Genomic DNA, 21,431 nt, shown 5'->3' with positions numbered 1-21,431 from the left:
GGACACAGGCGCACGCTTGGCACTACTTTGTTGATGCACGTACGGCTACTGCGCACACAATTCACAAACACAGAAAATATTTTTTTTTTTGGTTTGGACTGGAGTGTACTTTTGGGGTTACAGTACCCTTTAATGGTCAAGCCAGCCGGCCCTTTACTTATGACACAGGCGCACGCTTGGCACTACTTTGTTGATGCACGTGCGGCTACTGCGCACACAATTCACAAACACAGAAAATATATATTTTTTTGGTTTGGACTGGAGTGTACTTTGGGGGTTACAGCACCCTTTAACGGTCAAGCCAGCCGGCCCTTTACTTATGACACAGGCACACGCTTGGCACTACTTTGTTGATGCAAGTGCGGCTACTGCGCACACAATTCACAAACACAGAAAATAATTTTTTTTTTGGTTTCGACTGGAGTGTACTTTGGGGGTTACAGCACCCTTTAATGGTCAAGCCAGCCGGCCCTTTACTTATGACACAGGCGCACGCTTGCCATTACTTTGTTGATGCACGTGCGGCTACTGCACACACAATTCACAAACACAGAAAATAATTTTTTTTTTGGTTTGGACTGGAGTGTACTTTGGGGGTTACAGCACCCTTTAACGGTCAAGCCAGCCGGCCCTTTACTTATGACACAGGCGCACGCTTGGCACTACTTTGTTGATGCAGGTTCGGCTACTGCACACACAATTCACAAACACAGAAAATAATTTTTTTTTGGTTTGGACTGGAGTGTACTTTGGGGGTTACAGCACCCTTTAACAGTCAAGCCAACCGGCCCTTTACTTATGACACAGGCGCACGCTTGGCACTACTTTGTTGATGCACGTGCGGCTACTGCGCACACAATTCACAAACACAGAAAATATTTTTTTTTTTGGTTTGGACTGGATTGAACTTTGGGGGTTACAGCACCCTTTAACGGTCAAGCCAGTCGGCCCTTTACTTATGACACAGGGGCACGCTTGGCACTACTTTGTTGATGCACGTGCGGCTACTGCGCATACAATTCACAAACACAGAAAATATTTTTTTTTTTGGTTTGGACTGGAGTGTACTTTGGGGGTTACAGCACCCTTTAATGGTCAAGGCAGCCGGCCCTTTACTTAGGACACAGGCGCACGCTTGGCACTACTTTGTTGATGCACGTGCGGCTACTGCGCACACAATTCACAAACACAGAAAATATATATTTTTTTGGTTTGGACTGGAGTGTACTTTGGGGGTTACAGCACCTTTTAACGTTCAAGCCAGCCGGCCCTTTACTTATGACACAGGCACACGCTTGGCACTACTTTGTTGATGCAAGTGCGGCTACTGCGCACACAATTCACAAACACAGAAAATAATTTTTTTTTTGGTTTGGACTGGAGTGTACTTTGGGGGTTACAGCACCCTTTAACGGTCAAGCCAGCTGGCCCTTTACTTATGACACAGGCGCACGCTTGGCACTACTTTGTTGACGCATATGCGGCTACTGCGCACACAATTCACAAACACAGATAATAATTTTTTTTTTGGTTTGGACTGGAGTGTACTTTGGGGGTTACAGCACCCTTTAACGGTCAAGCCAGCCGCCCCTTTACTTATGACACAGGCGCACGCTTGGCACTACTTTGTTGATGCACGTGCGGCTAGTGCGCAGACAATTCACAAACACAGAAAATATTTTTTTTTTTGGTTTGGACTGGAGTGTACTTTGGGGGTTACAGCACCCTTTAATGGTCAAGCCAGCCGGACCTTTACTTATGACACAGGCGCACGCTTGGCACTACTTTGTTGATGCACGTGCGGCTACTGCGCACACAATTCACAAACACAGAAAATATTTTTTTTTTTGGTCTGGACGGGAGTGTACTTTGGGGGTTACAGCACCCTTTAACGGTCAAGCAAGCTGGCCCTTTACTTATGGCACAGGCGCACGCTTGGCACTACTTTGTTGATGCACGTGTGGCTACTGCGCACACAATTCACAAACACAGAAAATGTATATTTTTTTGGTTTGGACTGGAGTGTACTTTGTGGGTTACAGCACCCTTTAACGGTCAAGCCAGCTGGCCCTTTACTTATGACACAGGCGCACGCTTGCCATTACTTTGTTGATGCACGTGCGGCTACTGCGCACACAATTTATAAACACAGAAAATATTTTTTTTTTTGGTTTGGACTGGAGTGTACTTTGGGGGTTACAGCACCCTTTAACGGTCAAGCCAGCCGGCCCTTTACTTATGACACAGGCGCACGCTTGGCACTACTTTGTTGATGCAGGTGCGGCTACTGCACACACAATTCACAAACACAGAAAATAATTTTTTTTTGGTTTGGACTGGAGTGTACTTTGGGGGTTACAGCACCCTTTAACAGTCAAGCCAACCGGCCCTTTACTTATGAAACAGGCGCACGCTTGGCACTACTTTGTTGATGCACGTGCGGCTACTGCGCACACAATTCACAAACACAGAAAATATTTTTTTTTTGGTTTGGACTGGAATGAACTTTGGGGGTTACAGCACCCTTTAACGGTCAAGCCAGTCGGCCCTTTACTTATGACACAGGGGCACGCTTGGCACTACTTTGTTGATGCACGTGCGGCTACTGCGCAGACAATTCACAAACACAGAAAATATATATTTTTTTGGTTTGGACTGGAGTGTACTTTGGGGGTTACAGCACCCTTTAATGGTCAAGCCAGCCGGCCCTTTACTTAGGACACAGGCGCACGCTTGGCACTACTTTGTTGATGCACGTGCGGCTACTGCGCACACAATTCACAAACACAGAAAATATATATTTTTTTGGTTTGGACTGGAGTGTACTTTGGGGGTTACAGCACCTTTTAACGTTCAAGCCAGCCGGCCCTTTACTTATGACACAGGCACACGCTTGGCACTACTTTGTTGATGCAAGTGCGGCTACTGCGCACACAATTCACAAACACAGAAAATATTTTTTTTTTTGGTTTGGACTGGAGTGTACTTTGGGGGTTACAGCACCCTTTAATGGTCAAGCCAGCCGGCCCTTTACTTATGACACAGGCGCACGCTTGCCATTACTTTGTTGATGCACGTGCGGCTACTGCGCACACAATTCACAAACACAGAAAATAAATTTTTTTTTGGTTTGGACTGGAGTGTACTTTGTGGTTTACAGCACCCTTTAACGGTCAAGCCAGCTGGCCCTTTACTTATGACACAGGCGCACGCTTGGCACTACTTTGTTGATGCACGTGCGGCTACTGCGCACACAATTCACAAACACAGAAAATAATTTTTTTTTTGGTTTGGACTGGAGTGTACTTTGGGGGTTACAGCACCCTTTAACGGTCAAGCCAGCCGGCCGGCCCTTTACTTATGACACAGGCGCACGCTTGGCACTACTTTGTTGATGCAGGTGCGGCTACTGCACACACAATTCACAAACACAGAAAATAATTTTTTTTTAGTTTGGACTGGAGTGTACTTTGGGGGTAACAGCACCCTTTAACAGTCAAGCCAACCGGCCCTTTACTTATGACACAGGCGCACGCTTGGCACTACTTTGTTGATGCACGTGCGACTACTGCGCACACAATTCACAAACACAGAAAATATTTTTTTTTTGGTTTGGACTGGAATGAACTTTGGGGGTTACAGCACCCTTTAATGGTCAAGCCAGTCGGCCCTTTACTTATGACACAGGGGCACGCTTGGCACTACTTTGTTGATGCACGTGCGGCTACTGCGCAGACAATTCACAAACACAGAAAATATTTTTTTTTTTGGTTTGGACTGGAGTGTACTTTGGGGGTTACAGCACCCTTTAATGGTCAAGCCAGCCGGCCCTTTACTTAGGACTTACAGGCGCACGCTTGGCACTACTTTGTTGATGCACGTGCGGCTACTGCGCACACAATTCACAAACACAGAAAATATATATTTTTTTGGTTTGGACTGGAGTGTACTTTGGGGGTTACATCACCCTTTAATGGTCAAGCCAGCCGGCCCTTTACTTATGACACAGGCACACGCTTGGCACTACTTTGTTGATGCAAGTGCGGCTACTGCGCACACAATTCACAAACACAGAAAATAATTTTTTTTTTGGTTTGGACTGGAGTGTACTTTGGGGGTTACAGCACCCTTTAATGGTCAAGCCAGCCGGCCCTTTACTTATGACACAGGCGCACGCTTGCCATTACTTTGTTGATGCACGTGCGGCTACTGCGCACACAATTCACAAACACAGAAAATAATTCTTTTTTTGGTTTGGACTGGAGTGTACTTTGGGGGTTACAGCACCCTTTAACGGTCAAGCCAGCCGGCCCTTTACTTATGACACAGGCGCACGCTTGGCACTACATTGTTGATGCACGTGCGGCTAGTGCGCAGACAATTCACAAACACAGAAAATATTTTTTTTTTTGGTTTGGACTGGAGTGTACTTTGGGGGTTACAGCACCCTTTAACGGTCAAGCAAGCCGGCCCTTTACTTATGGCACAGGCGCACGCTTGGCACTACTTTGTTGATGCACGTGTGGCTACTGCGCACACAATTCACAAACACAGAAAATATATTTTTTTTTCTTTTGGACTGGAGTGTACTTTGGGGGTTACAGCACCCTTTAAAGGACAAGCCAGCCGGACCTTTACTTATGACACAGGCGCACGCTTGGCACTACTTTGTTGATGCACGTGCGGCTACTGCGCACACAATTCACAAACACAGAAAATATTTTTTTTTTTGGTTTGGACTGGAGTGTACTTTGGGGGTTACAGCACCCATTAATGGTCAAGCCAGCCGGCCCTTTACTTATGACACAGGCGCACGCTTGGCACAACTTTGTTGATGCACGTGCGGCTACTGCGCACACAATTCACAAACACAGAAAATAATTTTTTTTTGGTTTGGACTGGAGTGTACTTTGGGGGTTACAGCACCCTTTAACAGTCAAGCCAGCCGGCCCTTTACTTATGACACAGGCGCACGCTTGGCACTACTTTGTTGAGGCACGTGCGGCTACTGCGCACACAATTCACAAACACAGAAAATAATTTTTTTTTTGGTTTGGACTGGAGTGTACTTTGGGGGTTACAGCACCCTTTAACGGTCAAGCCAGCCAGCCCTTTACTTAGGACACAGGCGCACGCTTGGCACTACTTTGTTGATGCACGTGCGGCTACTGCGCAGACAATTCACAAACACAGAAAATATATATTTTTTTGGTTTGGACTGGAGTGTACTTTGGGGGTTACAGCACCCTTTAACGGTCAAGCCAGCCGGCCCTTTACTTATGACACAGGCACACGCTTGGCACTACTTTGATGATGCAAGGGCAGCTACTGCGCACACAATTCACAAACACAGAAAATAATTTTTTTTTTGGTTTGGACTGGAGTGTACTTTGGGGGTTACAGCACACTTTAATGGTCAAGCCAGCCGGCACTTTACTTATGACACAGGCGCACGCTTGGCACTACTTTGTTGATGCACGTGCGGCAACTGCGCACACAATTCACAAACACAGAAAATAATTTTTTTTTGGTTTGGACTGGAGTGTACTTTGGGGGTTACAGCACCCTTTAACGGTCAAGCCAGCCGGCCCTTTACTTATGACATAGGCGCACGCTTGGCATTACTTTGTTGATGCACGTGCGGCTACTGCGCACACAATTCACAAACACAGAAAATATATATATTTTTTTTTGGACTGGAGTGTACTTTGGGGGTTACAGCACCCTTTAACGGTCAAGCCAGCCGGCCCTTTACTTATGACACAGGCACACGCTTGGCACTACTTTGTTGATGCACGTGCGGCTACTGCGCACACAATTCACAAACACAGAAAATATTTTTTTTTGGTTTGGACTGGAGTGTACTTTGGGGGTTACAGCACCCTTTAACGGTCAAGCCAGCCGGCCCTTTACTTATGACACAGGCGCACGCTTGGCACTACTTTGTTGATGCACGTGCGGCTACTGCGCACAGAATTCACAAACACAGAAAATATTTTTTTTTTGGTTTGGACTGGAGTGTACTTTGGGGGTTACAGCACCCTTTAACGGTCAAGCCAGCCGGCCCTTTACTTATGACACAGGCGCACGCTTGGCACTACTTTGTTGATGCACGTGCGGCTACTGCGCAGACAATTCACAAACACAGAAAATATTTTTTTTTTTGGTTTGGACTGGAGTGTACTTTGGGGGTTACAGCACCCTTTAATGGTCAAGCCAGCCGGCCCTTTACTTATTACACATGCGCACGCTTGGCACTACTTTGTTGATGCACGTGCGGCTACTGCGCACACAATTCACAAACACAGAAAATATTTTTTTTTTTGGTTTGGACTGGAATGTACTTTGGGGGTTACAGCACCCTTTAACAGTCAAGCCAGCCGGCCCTTTACTTATGACACAGGGGCACGCTTGGCACTACTTTGTTGATGCACGTGCGGCTACTGCGCAGACAATTCACAAACAGAAAATATTTTTTTTTTTGGTTTCTACTGGAGTGTACTTTGGGGGTTACAGCACCCTTTAAAGGTCAAGCCAGCCGGCCCTTTACTTATGACACAGGCGCACGCTTGGCACTACTTTGTTGATGCACGTGCGGCTACTGCGCACACAATTCACATACACAGAAAATATTTTTTTTTTTGGTTTGGACTGGAGTGTACTTTTGGGGTTACAGCACCCTTTAATGGTCAAGCCAGCCGGCCCTTTACTTATGACACAGGCGCACGCTTGGCACTACTTTGTTGATGCACGTGCGGCTACTGCGCACACAATTCACAAACACAGAAAATATATTTTTTTTTGGTTTGGACTGGAGTGTACTTTGGGGGTTACAGCACCCTTTAACGGTCAAGCCAGCCGGCCCTTTACTTATGACACAGGCACACGCTTGGCACTACTTTGTTGATGCAAGTGCGGCTATTGCGCACACAATTCACAAACACAGAAAATAATTTTTTTTTTGTTTGGACTGGATTGTACTTTGGGGGTTACAGCACCCTTTAAAGGACAAGCAAGCCGGACCTTTACTTATGACACAGGCGCACGCTTGGCACTACTTTGTTGATGCACGTGCGGCTACTGCGCACACAATTCACAAACACAGAAAATATTTTTTTTTTTGGTTTGGACTGGAGTGTACTTTGGGGGTTACAGCACCCTTTAACGGTCAAGCCAGCCGGCCCTTTACTTATGACACAGGCGCACGCTTGGCACAACTTTGTTGACGCACGTGCGGCTACTGCGCACACAATTCACAAACACAGAAAATAATTTTTTTTTGGTTTGGACTGGAGTGTACTTTGGGGGTTACAGCACCCTTTAACAGTCAAGCCAGCCGGCCCTTTACTTATGACACAGGCGCACGCTTGGCACTACTTTGTTGAGGCACGTGCGGCTACTGCGCACACAATTCACAAACACAGAAAATAATTTTTTTTTTGGTTTGGACTGGAGTGTACTTTGGGGGTTACAGCACCCTTTAACGGTCAAGCCAGCCGGCCCTTTACTTATGACACAGGCGCACGCTTGGCACTACTTTGTTGATGCACGTGCGGCTACTGCGCAGACAATTCACAAACACAGAAAATATATATTTTTTTGGTTTGGACTGGAGTGTACTTTGGGGGTTACAGCACCCTTTAATGGTCAAGCCAGCCGGCCCTTTACTTATGACACAGGCGCACGCTTGCCATTACTTTGTTGATGCACGTGCGGCTACTGCGCACACAATTCACAAACACAGAAAATAATTTTTTTTTTGGTTTGGACTGGAGTGTACTTTGGGGGTTACAGCACCCTTTAACGGTCAAGCCAGCTGGCCCTTTACTTATGACACAGGCGCACGCTTGGCACTACTTTGTTGATGCATGTGCGGCTACTGCGCACACAATTCACAAACACAGAAAATATTTTTTTTTTTTGTTTGGACTGGAGTGTACTTTGGGGGTTACAGCACCCTTTAATGGTCAAGCCAGCCGGCCCTTTACTTATGATACAGGCGCACGCTTGGCACTACTTTGTTGATGCACGTGCGGCTAGTGCGCAGACAATTCACAAACACAGAAAATATTTTTTTTTTTGGTTTGGACTGGAGTGTACTTTGGGGGTTACAGCACCCTTTAATGGTCAAGCCAGCTGGCCCTTTACTTATTACACAGGCGCACGCTTGGCACTACTTTGTTGATGCACGTGCGGCTACTGCACACACAATTCACAAACACAGAAAATATTTTTTTTTTGGTCTGGACTGGAGTGTACTTTGGGGGTTACAGCACCCTTTAATGGTCAAGCCAGCCGGCCCTTTACTTATGACACAGGCACACGCCTGGCACTACTTTGTTGATGCACGTGTGGCTACTGCGCACACAATTCACAAACACAGAAAATATATTTTTTTTGGTTTGGACTGGAGTGTACTTTGGGGGTTACATCACCCATTAACGGTCAAGCCAGCCGGCCCTTTACTTATGACACAGGCACACGCTTGGCAATACTTTGTTGATGCACGTGCGGCTACTGCGCACACAATTCACAAACACAGAAAATATTTTTTTTTTTGGTTTGGACTGGAGTGTACTTTGGGGGTTACAGCACCCTTTAACGGTCCAGCCAGCAAGCCCTTTAGTTATGACACAGGCGCACGCTTGGCACTACTTTGTTAATGCACGTGCGGCTACTGCGCACACAATTCACAAACACAGAAAATATATATTTTTTTGGTTTGGACTGGAGTGTACTTTGGGGGTTACAGCACCCTTTAAAGGACAAGCCAGCCGGACCTTTACTTATGACACAGGCGCACGCTTGGCACTACTTTGTTGATGCACGTGCGGCTACTGCGCACACAATTCACAAACACAGAAAATATTTTTTTTTTTGGTTTGGACTGGAATGTACTTTGGGGGTTACAGCACCCTTTAACGGTCAAGCCAGCCGGCCCTTTACTTATGACACAGGCGCACGCTTGGCACTACTTTGTTGATGCACGTGCAGCTACTGCGCACACAATTCACAAACACAGAAAATAATTTTTTTTTTGGTTTGGACTGGAGTGTACTTTGGGGGTTACAGCACCCTTTAACTGTCAAGCCAGCCGGCCCTTTACTTATGACACAGGCGCACGCTTGGCACTACTTTGTTGAGGCACGTGCGGCTACTGCGCACACAATTCACAAACACAGAAAATAATTTTTTTTTTGGTTTGGACTGGGGTGTACTTTGGGGGTTACAGCACCCTTTAATGGTCAAGCCAGCCGGCCCTTTACTTATGACACAGGGGCACGCATGGCACTACTTTGTTGATGCACGTGCGGCTACTGCGCAGACAATTCACAAACACTGAAAATATTTTTTTTTTTGGTTTGGACTGGAGTGTACTTTGGGGGTTACAGCACCCTTTATTGGTCAAGCCAGCCAGCCCTTTACTTATGACACAGGCGCACGCTTGGCACTACTTTGTTGATGCACGTGCGGCTACTGCGCACACAATTCACAAACACAGAAAATATTTTTTTTTGGTTTGGACTGGAGTGTACTTTGGGGGATACAGCACCCTTTAACGGTCAAGCCAGCCGGCCCTTTACTTATGACACAGGCGCACGCTTGGCACTACTTTGTTGATGCACGTGCGGCTACTGCGCACACAATTCACAAACACAGAAAATATTTTTTTTGGGTTTGGACTGGAGTGTACTTTGTGGTTTACAGCACCCTTTAACGGTCAAGCCAGCTGGCCCTTTACTTATGACACAGGCGCACGCTTGGCACTACTTTGTTGATGCACGTGCGGCTACTGCGCACACAATTCACAAACACAGAAAATAATTTTTTTTTTGGTTTGGACTGGAGTGTACTTTGGGGGTTACAGCACCCTTTAACGGTCAAGCCAGCCGGCCGGCCCTTTACTTATGACACAGGCGCACGCTTGGCACTACTTTGTTGATGCAGGTGCGGCTACAGCACACACAATTCACAAACACAGAAAATAATTTTTTTTTAGTTTGGACTGGAGTGTACTTTGGGGGTAACAGCACCCTTTAACAGTCAAGCCAACCGGCCCTTTACTTATGACACAGGCGCACGCTTGGCACTACTTTGTTGATGCACGTGCGACTACTGCGCACACAATTCACAAACACAGAAAATATTTTTTTTTTGGTTTGGACTGGAATGAACTTTGGGGGTTACAGCACCCTTTAATGGTCAAGCCAGTCGGCCCTTTACTTATGACACAGGGGCACGCTTGGCACTACTTTGTTGATGCACGTGCGGCTACTGCGCAGACAATTCACAAACACAGAAAATATTTTTTTTTTTGGTTTGGACTGGAGTGTACTTTGGGGGTTACAGCACCCTTTAATGGTCAAGCCAGCCGGCCCTTTACTTAGGACTTACAGGCGCACGCTTGGCACTACTTTGTTGATGCACGTGCGGCTACTGCGCACACAATTCACAAACACAGAAAATATATATTTTTTTGGTTTGGACTGGAGTGTACTTTGGGGGTTACATCACCCTTTAATGGTCAAGCCAGCCGGCCCTTTACTTATGACACAGGCACACGCTTGGCACTACTTTGTTGATGCAAGTGCGGCTACTGCGCACACAATTCACAAACACAGAAAATAATTTTTTTTTTGGTTTGGACTGGAGTGTACTTTGGGGGTTACAGCACCCTTTAATGGTCAAGCCAGCCGGCCCTTTACTTATGACACAGGCGCACGCTTGCCATTACTTTGTTGATGCACGTGCGGCTACTGCGCACACAATTCACAAACACAGAAAATAATTTTTTTTTTTGTTTGGACTGGAGTGTACTTTGTGGGTTACAGCACCCTTTAACGGTCAAGCCAGCTGGCCCTTTACTTATGACACAGGCGCACGCTTGGCACTACTTTGTTGATGCACGTGCGGCTACTGCGCACACAATTCACAAACACAGAAAATATTTTTTTTTTTGGTTTGGACTGGAGTGTACTTTGGGGGTTACAGCACCCTTTAACAGTCAAGCCAGCCGGCCCTTTACTTATGACACAGGCGCACGCTTGGCACTACTTTGTTGATGCACGTGCGGCTACTGCGCACACAATTCACAAACACAGAAAATAATTTTTTTTTTGGTTTGGACTGGAGTGTACTTTGGGGGTTACAGCACCCTTTAACGGTCAAGCCAGCTGGCCCTTTACTTATGACACAGGCGCACGCTTGGCACTACTTTGTTGACGCACATGCGGCTACTGCGCACACAATTCACAAACACAGAAAATAATTCTTTTTTTGGTTTGGACTGGAGTGTACTTTGGGGGTTACAGCACCCTTTAACGGTCAAGCCAGCCGGCCCTTTACTTATGACACAGGCGCACGCTTGGCACTACATTGTTGATGCACGTGCGGCTAGTGCGCAGACAATTCACAAACACAGAAAATATTTTTTTTTTTGGTTTGGACTGGAGTGTACTTTGGGGGTTACAGCACCCTTTAACGGTCAAGCAAGCCGGCCCTTTACTTATGGCACAGGCGCACGCTTGGCACTACTTTGTTGATGCACGTGTGGCTACTGCGCACACAATTCACAAACACAGAAAATATATTTTTTTTTCTTTTGGACTGGAGTGTACTTTGGGGGTTACAGCACCCTTTAAAGGACAAGCCAGCCGGACCTTTACTTATGACACAGGCGCACGCTTGGCACTACTTTGTTGATGCACGTGCGGCTACTGCGCACACAATTCACAAACACAGAAAATATTTTTTTTTTTGGTTTGGACTGGAGTGTACTTTGGGGGTTACAGCACCCATTAATGGTCAAGCCAGCCGGCCCTTTACTTATGACACAGGCGCACGCTTGGCACAACTTTGTTGATGCACGTGCGGCTACTGCGCACACAATTCACAAACACAGAAAATAATTTTTTTTTGGTTTGGACTGGAGTGTACTTTGGGGGTTACAGCACCCTTTAACAGTCAAGCCAGCCGGCCCTTTACTTATGACACAGGCGCACGCTTGGCACTACTTTGTTGAGGCACGTGCGGCTACTGCGCACACAATTCACAAACACAGAAAATAATTTTTTTTTTGGTTTGGACTGGAGTGTACTTTGGGGGTTACAGCACCCTTTAACGGTCAAGCCAGCCAGCCCTTTACTTAGGACACAGGCGCACGCTTGGCACTACTTTGTTGATGCACGTGCGGCTACTGCGCAGACAATTCACAAACACAGAAAATATATATTTTTTTGGTTTGGACTGGAGTGTACTTTGGGGGTTACAGCACCCTTTAACGGTCAAGCCAGCCGGCCCTTTACTTATGACACAGGCACACGCTTGGCACTACTTTGATGATGCAAGGGCAGCTACTGCGCACACAATTCACAAACACAGAAAATAATTTTTTTTTTGGTTTGGACTGGAGTGTACTTTGGGGGTTACAGCACACTTTAATGGTCAAGCCAGCCGGCACTTTACTTATGACACAGGCGCACGCTTGGCACTACTTTGTTGATGCACGTGCGGCAACTGCGCACACAATTCACAAACACAGAAAATAATTTTTTTTTGGTTTGGACTGGAGTGTACTTTGGGGGTTACAGCACCCTTTAACGGTCAAGCCAGCCGGCCCTTTACTTATGACATAGGCGCACGCTTGGCATTACTTTGTTGATGCACGTGCGGCTACTGCGCACACAATTCACAAACACAGAAAATATATATATTTTTTTTTGGACTGGAGTGTACTTTGGGGGTTACAGCACCCTTTAACGGTCAAGCCAGCCGGCCCTTTACTTATGACACAGGCACACTCTTGGCACTACTTTGTTGATGCACGTGCGGCTACTGCGCACACAATTCACAAACACAGAAAATATTTTTTTTTGGTTTGGACTGGAGTGTACTTTGGGGGTTACAGCACCCTTTAACGGTCAAGCCAGCCGGCCCTTTACTTATGACACAGGCGCACGCTTGGCACTACTTTGTTGATGCACGTGCGGCTACTGCGCACAGAATTCACAAACACAGAAAATATTTTTTTTTTGGTTTGGACTGGAGTGTACTTTGGGGGTTACAGCACCCTTTAACGGTCAAGCCAGCCGGCCCTTTACTTATGACACAGGCGCACGCTTGGCACTACTTTGTTGATGCACGTGCGGCTACTGCGCAGACAATTCACAAACACAGAAAATATTTTTTTTTTTGGTTTGGACTGGAGTGTACTTTGGGGGTTACAGCACCCTTTAATGGTCAAGCCAGCCGGCCCTTTACTTATTACACATGCGCACGCTTGGCACTACTTTGTTGATGCACGTGCGGCTACTGCGCACACAATTCACAAACACAGAAAATATTTTTTTTTTTGGTTTGGACTGGAATGTACTTTGGGGGTTACAGCACCCTTTAACAGTCAAGCCAGCCGGCCCTTTACTTATGACACAGGGGCACGCTTGGCACTACTTTGTTGATGCACGTGCGGCTACTGCGCAGACAATTCACAAACAGAAAATATTTTTTTTTTTGGTTTCTACTGGAGTGTACTTTGGGGGTTACAGCACCCTTTAAAGGTCAAGCCAGCCGGCCCTTTACTTATGACACAGGCGCACGCTTGGCACTACTTTGTTGATGCACGTGCGGCTACTGCGCACACAATTCACATACACAGAAAATATTTTTTTTTTTGGTTTGGACTGGAGTGTACTTTTGGGGTTACAGCACCCTTTAATGGTCAAGCCAGCCGGCCCTTTACTTATGACACAGGCGCACGCTTGGCACTACTTTGTTGATGCACGTGCGGCTACTGCGCACACAATTCACAAACACAGAAAATATATTTTTTTTTGGTTTGGACTGGAGTGTACTTTGGGGGTTACAGCACCCTTTAACGGTCAAGCCAGCCGGCCCTTTACTTATGACACAGGCACACGCTTGGCACTACTTTGTTGATGCAAGTGCGGCTATTGCGCACACAATTCACAAACACAGAAAATAATTTTTTTTTTGTTTGGACTGGATTGTACTTTGGGGGTTACAGCACCCTTTAAAGGACAAGCAAGCCGGACCTTTACTTATGACACAGGCGCACGCTTGGCACTACTTTGTTGATGCACGTGCGGCTACTGCGCACACAATTCACAAACACAGAAAATATTTTTTTTTTTGGTTTGGACTGGAGTGTACTTTGGGGGTTACAGCACCCTTTAACGGTCAAGCCAGCCGGCCCTTTACTTATGACACAGGCGCACGCTTGGCACAACTTTGTTGACGCACGTGCGGCTACTGCGCACACAATTCACAAACACAGAAAATAATTTTTTTTTGGTTTGGACTGGAGTGTACTTTGGGGGTTACAGCACCCTTTAACAGTCAAGCCAGCCGGCCCTTTACTTATGACACAGGCGCACGCTTGGCACTACTTTGTTGAGGCACGTGCGGCTACTGCGCACACAATTCACAAACACAGAAAATAATTTTTTTTTTGGTTTGGACTGGAGTGTACTTTGGGGGTTACAGCACCCTTTAACGGTCAAGCCAGCCGGCCCTTTACTTATGACACAGGCGCACGCTTGGCACTACTTTGTTGATGCACGTGCGGCTACTGCGCAGACAATTCACAAACACAGAAAATATATATTTTTTTGGTTTGGACTGGAGTGTACTTTGGGGGTTACAGCACCCTTTAATGGTCAAGCCAGCCGGCCCTTTACTTATGACACAGGCGCACGCTTGCCATTACTTTGTTGATGCACGTGCGGCTACTGCGCACACAATTCACAAACACAGAAAATAATTTTTTTTTTGGTTTGGACTGGAGTGTACTTTGGGGGTTACAGCAGCCTTTAACGGTCAAGCCAGCTGGCCCTTTACTTATGACACAGGCGCACGCTTGGCACTACTTTGTTGATGCATGTGCGGCTACTGCGCACACAATTCACAAACACAGAAAATATTTTTTTTTTTGGTTTGGACTGGAGTGTACTTTGGGGGTTACAGCACCCTTTAATGGTCAAGCCAGCCGGCCCTTTACTTATGATACAGGCGCACGCTTGGCACTACTTTGTTGATGCACGTGCGGCTAGTGCGCAGACAATTCACAAACACAGAAAATATTTTTTTTTTTGGTTTGGACTGGAGTGTACTTTGGGGGTTACAGCACCCTTTAATGGTCAAGCCAGCTGGCCCTTTACTTATTACACAGGCGCACGCTTGGCACTACTTTGTTGATGCACGTGCGGCTACTGCACACACAATTCACAAACACAGAAAATATTTTTTTTTTGGTCTGGACTGGAGTGTACTTTGGGGGTTACAGCACCCTTTAATGGTCAAGCCAGCCGGCCCTTTACTTATGACACAGGCACACGCCTGGCACTACTTTGTTGATGCACGTGTGGCTACTGCGCACACAATTCACAAACACAGAAAATATATTTTTTTTGGTTTGGACTGGAGTGTACTTTGGGGGTTACATCACCCATTAACGGTCAAGCCAGCCGGCCCTTTACTTATGACACAGGCACACGCTTGGCAATACTTTGTTGATGCACGTGCGGCTACTGCGCACACAATTCACAAACACAGAAAATATTTTTTTTTTTGGTTTGGACTGGAGTGTACTTTGGGGGTTACAGCACCCTTTAACGGTCCAGCCAGCAAGCCCTTTAGTTATGACACAGGCGCACGCTTGGCACTACTTTGTTAATGCACGTGCGGCTACTGCGCACACAATTCACAAACACAGAAAATATATATTTTTTTGGTTTGGACTGGAGTGTACTTTGGGGGTTACAGCACCCTTTAAAGGACAAGCCAGCCGGACCTTTACTTATGACACAGGCGCACGCTTGGCACTACTTTGTTGATGCACGTGCGGCTACTGCGCACACAATTCACAAACACAGAAAATATTTTTTTTTTTGGTTTGGACTGGAATGTACTTTGGGGGTTACAGCACCCTTTAACGGTCAAGCCAGCCGGCCCTTTACTTATGACACAGGCGCACGCTTGGCACTACTTTGTTGATGCACGTGCAGCTACTGCGCACACAATTCACAAACACAGAAAATAATTTTTTTTTTGGTTTGGACTGGAGTGTACTTTGGGGGTTACAGCACCCTTTAACTGTCAAGCCAGCCGGCCCTTTACTTATGACACAGGCGCACGCTTGGCACTACTTTGTTGAGGCACGTGCGGCTACTGCGCACACAATTCACAAACACAGAAAATAATTTTTTTTTTGGTTTGGACTGGGGTGTACTTTGGGGGTTACAGCACCCTTTAATGGTCAAGCCAGCCGGCCCTTTACTTATGACACAGGGGCACGCATGGCACTACTTTGTTGATGCACGTGCGGCTACTGCGCAGACAATTCACAAACACTGAAAATATTTTTTTTTTTGGTTTGGACTGGAGTGTACTTTGGGGGTTACAGCACCCTTTATTGGTCAAGCCAGCCAGCCCTTTACTTATGACACAGGCGCACGCTTGGCACTACTTTGTTGATGCACGTGCGGCTACTGCGCACACAATTCACAAACACAGAAAATATTTTTTTTTGGTTTGGACTGGAGTGTACTTTGGGGGATACAGCACCCTTTAACGGTCAAGCCAGCCAGCCCTTTACTTATGACACAGGCGCACGCTTGGCACTACTTTGTTGATGCACGTGCGGCTACTGCGCACACAATTCACAAACACAGAAAATATTTTTTTTGGGTTTGGACTGGAGTGTACTTTGGGGGATACAGCACCCTTTAATGGTCAAGCCAGCCGGCCCTTTACTTATGACACAGGTGCACGCTTGGCATTACTTTGTTGATGCACGTGCGGCTACTGCGCACACAATTCACAAACACAGAAAATATTTTTTTTTTTGGTTTGGACTGGAGTGTACTTTGGGGGTTACAGCACCCTTTAACGGTCAAGCCAGCCAGCCCTTTACCTATGACACAGGCGCACGCTTGGCACTACTTTGTTGATGCACGTGCGGCTACTGCGCACACAATTCACAAACACAGAAAATATATATTTTTTTGGTTTGGACTGGAATGTACTTTGGGGGTTACAGCACCCTTTAAAGGTCAAGCCAGCCGAACCTTTACTTATGACACAGGCGCACGCTTGGCACTACTTTGTTGATGCACGTGCGGCTACTGCGCACACAATTCACAAACACAGAAAATAATTTTTTTTTGGTTTGGACTGGAGTGTACTTTGGGGGTTACAGCACCCTTTAACAGTCAAGCCAGCCGGCCCTTTACTTATGACACAGGCGCACGCTTGGCACTACTTTGTTGATGCACGTGCGGTTATTGCGCACACAATTCACAAACACAGAAAATATATATTTTTTTGGTTTGGACTGGAGTGTACTTTGGGGGTTACAGCACCCTTTAATGGTCAAGCCAGCCGGCCCTTTACTTATTACACAGGCAGACGCTTGGCACTACTTTGGTGATGCAAGTGCGGCTACTGCGCACACAATTCACAAACACAGAAAATATTTTTTTTTTTGGTTTGGACTGGAGTGTACTTTGGGGGTTACAGCACCCTTTAACGGTCAAGCCAGCCGGCCCTTTACTTATGACACAGGCGCACGCTTGGCACTACTTTGTTGATGCACGTGCGGCTAATCCGCACACAATTCACAAACACAGAAAATAATTTTTTTTTTGGTTTGGACTGGAGTGTACTTTGGGGGTTACAGCACCCTTTAAAGGTCAAGCCAGCCGGCCCTTTACTTATGACACTTTTGCACGCTTGGCATTACTTTGTTGATGCACGTGCGGCTACTGCGCACACAATTCACAAACACAGAAAATATTTTTTTTTTGGTTTGGACTGGAGTGTACTTTGGGGGTTACAGCACCCTTTAACGGTCAAGCCAGCCGGCCCTTTACTTATGACACAGGCGCACGCTTGGCACTACTTTGTTGATGCACGTGCGGCTACTGCGCACACAATTCACAAACACAGAAAATATTTTTTTTTGGTTTGGACTGGAGTGTACTTTGGGGGATACAGCACCCTTTAATGGTCAAGCCAGCCGGCCCTTTACTTATGACACAGGTGCATGCTTGGCATTACTTTGTTGATGCTCGTGCGGCTACTGCGCACACAATTCACAAACACAGAAAATATTTTTTTTTTTGGTTTGGACTGGAGTGTACTTTGGGGGTTACAGCACCCTTTAACGGTCAAGCCAGCCGCCCCTTTACTTATGACACAGGCGCACGCTTGGCACTACTTTGTTGATGCACGTGCGGCTACTGCGCACACAATTCACAAACACAGAAAATATATATTTTTTTGGTTTGGACTGGAGTGTACTTTGGGGGTTACAGCACCCTTTAAAGGTCAAGCCAGCCGGACCTTTACTTATGACACAGGCGCACGCTTGGCACTACTTTGTTGATGCACGTGCGGCTCCTGCGCACACAATTCACAAACACAGAAAATAATTTTTTTTTTGGTTTGGACTGGAGTGTACTTTGGGGGTTACAGCACCCTTTAATGGTCAAGCCAGCCGGCCCTTTACTTATGACACAGGCGCACGCTTGGCACTACTTTGTTGATGCACGTGCGGCTACTGCGCACACAATTCACAAACACAGAAAATATATTTTTTTTTGGTTTGGACTGGAGTGTACTTTTGGGGTTACAGACCCCTTTAATGGTCAAGCCAGCCGGCCCTTTACTTATGACACAGGTGCACGCTTGGCATTACTTTGTTGATGCACGTGCGGCTACTGCGCACACAATTCACAAACACAGAAAATATTTTTTTTTTTTGTTTGGACTGGAGTGTACTTTGGGGGTTACAGCACCCTTTAACGGTCAAGCCAGCCAGCCCTTTACTTATGACACAGGCGCACGCTTGGCACTACTTTGTTGATGCACGTGCGGCTACTGCGCACACAATTCACAAACACAGAAAATATATATTTTTTTGGTTTGGACTGGAGTGTACTTTGGGGGTTACAGCACCCTTTAAAGGTCAAGCCAGCCGAACCTTTACTTATGACACAGGCGCACGCTTGGCACTACTTTGTTGATGCACGTGCGGCTACTGCGCACACAATTCACAAACACAGAAAATAATTTTTTTTTGGTTTGGACTGGAGTGTACTTTGGGGGTTACAGCACCCTTTAACAGTCAAGCCAGCCGGCCCTTTACTTATGACACAGGCGCACGCTTGGCACTACTTTGTTGATGCACGTGCGGTTATTGCGCACACAATTCACAAACACAGAAAATATATATTTTTTTGTTTTGGACTGGAGTGTACTTTGGGGGTTACAGCACCCTTTAATGGTCAAGCCAGCCGGCCCTTTACTTATGACACAGGCAGACGCTTGGCACTACTTTGATGATGCAAGTGCGGCTACTGCGCACACAATTCACAAACACAGAAAATATTTTTTTTTTTGGTTTGGACTGGAGTGTACTTTGGTGGTTACAGCACCCTTTAACGGTCAAGCCAGCCGGCCCTTTACTTATGACACAGGTGCACGCTTGGCATTACTTTGTTGATGCACGTGCGGCTACTGCGCACACAATTCACAAACACAGAAAATATTTTTTTTTTTTGTTTGGACTGGAGTGTACTTTGGGGGTTACAGCACCCTTTAACGGTCAAGCCAGCCAGCACTTTACTTATGACACAGGCGCACGCTTGGCACTACTTTGTTGATGCACGTGCGGCTACTGCGCACACAATTCACAAACACAGAAAATATATTTTTTTTTGGTTTGGACTGGAGTGTACTTTGGGGGTTACAGCACCCTTTAAAGGTCAAGCCAGCCGAACCTTTACTTATGACACAGGCGCACGCTTGGCACTACTTTGTTGATGCACGTGCGGCTACTGCGCACACAATTCACAAACACAGAAAATAATTTTTTTTTGGTTTGGACTGGAGTGTACTTTGGGGGTTACAGCACCCTTTAACAGTCAAGCCAGCCGGCCCTTTACTTATGACACAGGCGCACGCTTGGCACTACTTTGTTGATGCACGTGCGGTTATTGCGCACACAATTCACAAACACAGAAAATATATATTTTTTTGTTTTGGACTGGAGTGTACTTTGGGGGTTACAGCACCCTTTAATGGTCAAGCCAGCCGGCCCTTTACTTATGACACAGGCAGACGCTTGGCACTACTTTGATGATGCAAGTGCGGCTACTGCGCACACAATTCACAAACACAGAAAATATTTTTTTTTTTGGTTTGGACTGGAGTGTACTTTGGTGGTTACAGCACCCTTTAACGGTCAAGCCAGCCGGCCCTTTACTTATGACACAGGCGCACGCTTGGCACTACTTTGTTGATGCACGTGCGGCTACTGCGCACACAATTCACAAACACAGAAAATATATTTTTTTTTGGTTTGGACTGGAGTGTACTTTGGGGGTTACAGCACCCTTTAAAGGTCAAGCCAGCCGAACCTTTACTTATGACACAGGCGCACGCTTGGCACTACTTTGTTGATGCACGTGCGGCTACTGCGCACACAATTCACAAACACAGAAAATAATTTTTTTTTGGTTTGGACTGGAGTGTACTTTGGGGGTTACAGCACCCTTTAACAGTCAAGCCAGCCGGCCCTTTACTTATGACACAGGCGCACGCTTGGCACTACTTTGTTGATGCACGTGCAGTTATTGCGCACACAATTCACAAACACAGAAAATATATTTTTTTTTGTTTTGGACTGGAGTGTACTTTGGGGGTTACAGCACCCTTTAATGGTCAAGCCAGCCGGCCCTTTACTTATGACACAGGCAGACGCTTGGCACTACTTTGATGATGCAAGTGCGGCTACTGCGCACACAATTCACAAACACAGAAAATATTTTTTTTTTTGGTTTGGACTGGAGTGTACTTTGGGGGTTACAGCACCCTTTAACGGTCAAGCCAGCCGGCCCTTTACTTATGACACAGGCGCACGCTTGGCACTACTTTGTTGATGCACGTGCGGCTAATCCGCACACAATTCACAAACACAGAAAATAATTTTTTTTTTGGTTTGGACTGGAGTGTACTTTGGGGGTTACAGCACCCTTTTAAGGTCAAGCCAGCCGGCCCTTTACTTATGACACTTGCGCACGCTTGGCATTACTTTGTTGATGCACGTGCGGCTACTGCGCACACAATTCACAAACACAGAAAATATTTTTTTTGGTTTGGACTGGAGTGTACTTTGGGGGATACAGCACCCTTTAATGGTCAAGCCAGCCGGCCCTTTACTTATGACACAGGTGCATGCTTGGCACTACTTTGTTGATGCACGTGCGGCTCCTGCGCACACAATTCACAAACACAGAAAATAATTTTTTTTTTGGTTTGGACTGGAGTGTACTTTGGGGGTTACAGCACCCTTTAATGGTCAAGCCAGCCGGCCCTTTACTTATGACACAGGCGCACGCTTGGCACTACTT

The sequence above is a fragment of the Taudactylus pleione genome, unplaced genomic scaffold (genome assembly GCF_031769625.1).
Source record: "Taudactylus pleione unplaced genomic scaffold, aTauple2 ptg001990l, whole genome shotgun sequence".
Classification (NCBI taxonomy): domain Eukaryota; kingdom Metazoa; phylum Chordata; class Amphibia; order Anura; family Myobatrachidae; genus Taudactylus; species Taudactylus pleione.
This window is presented reverse-complemented; position numbering follows the sequence as displayed.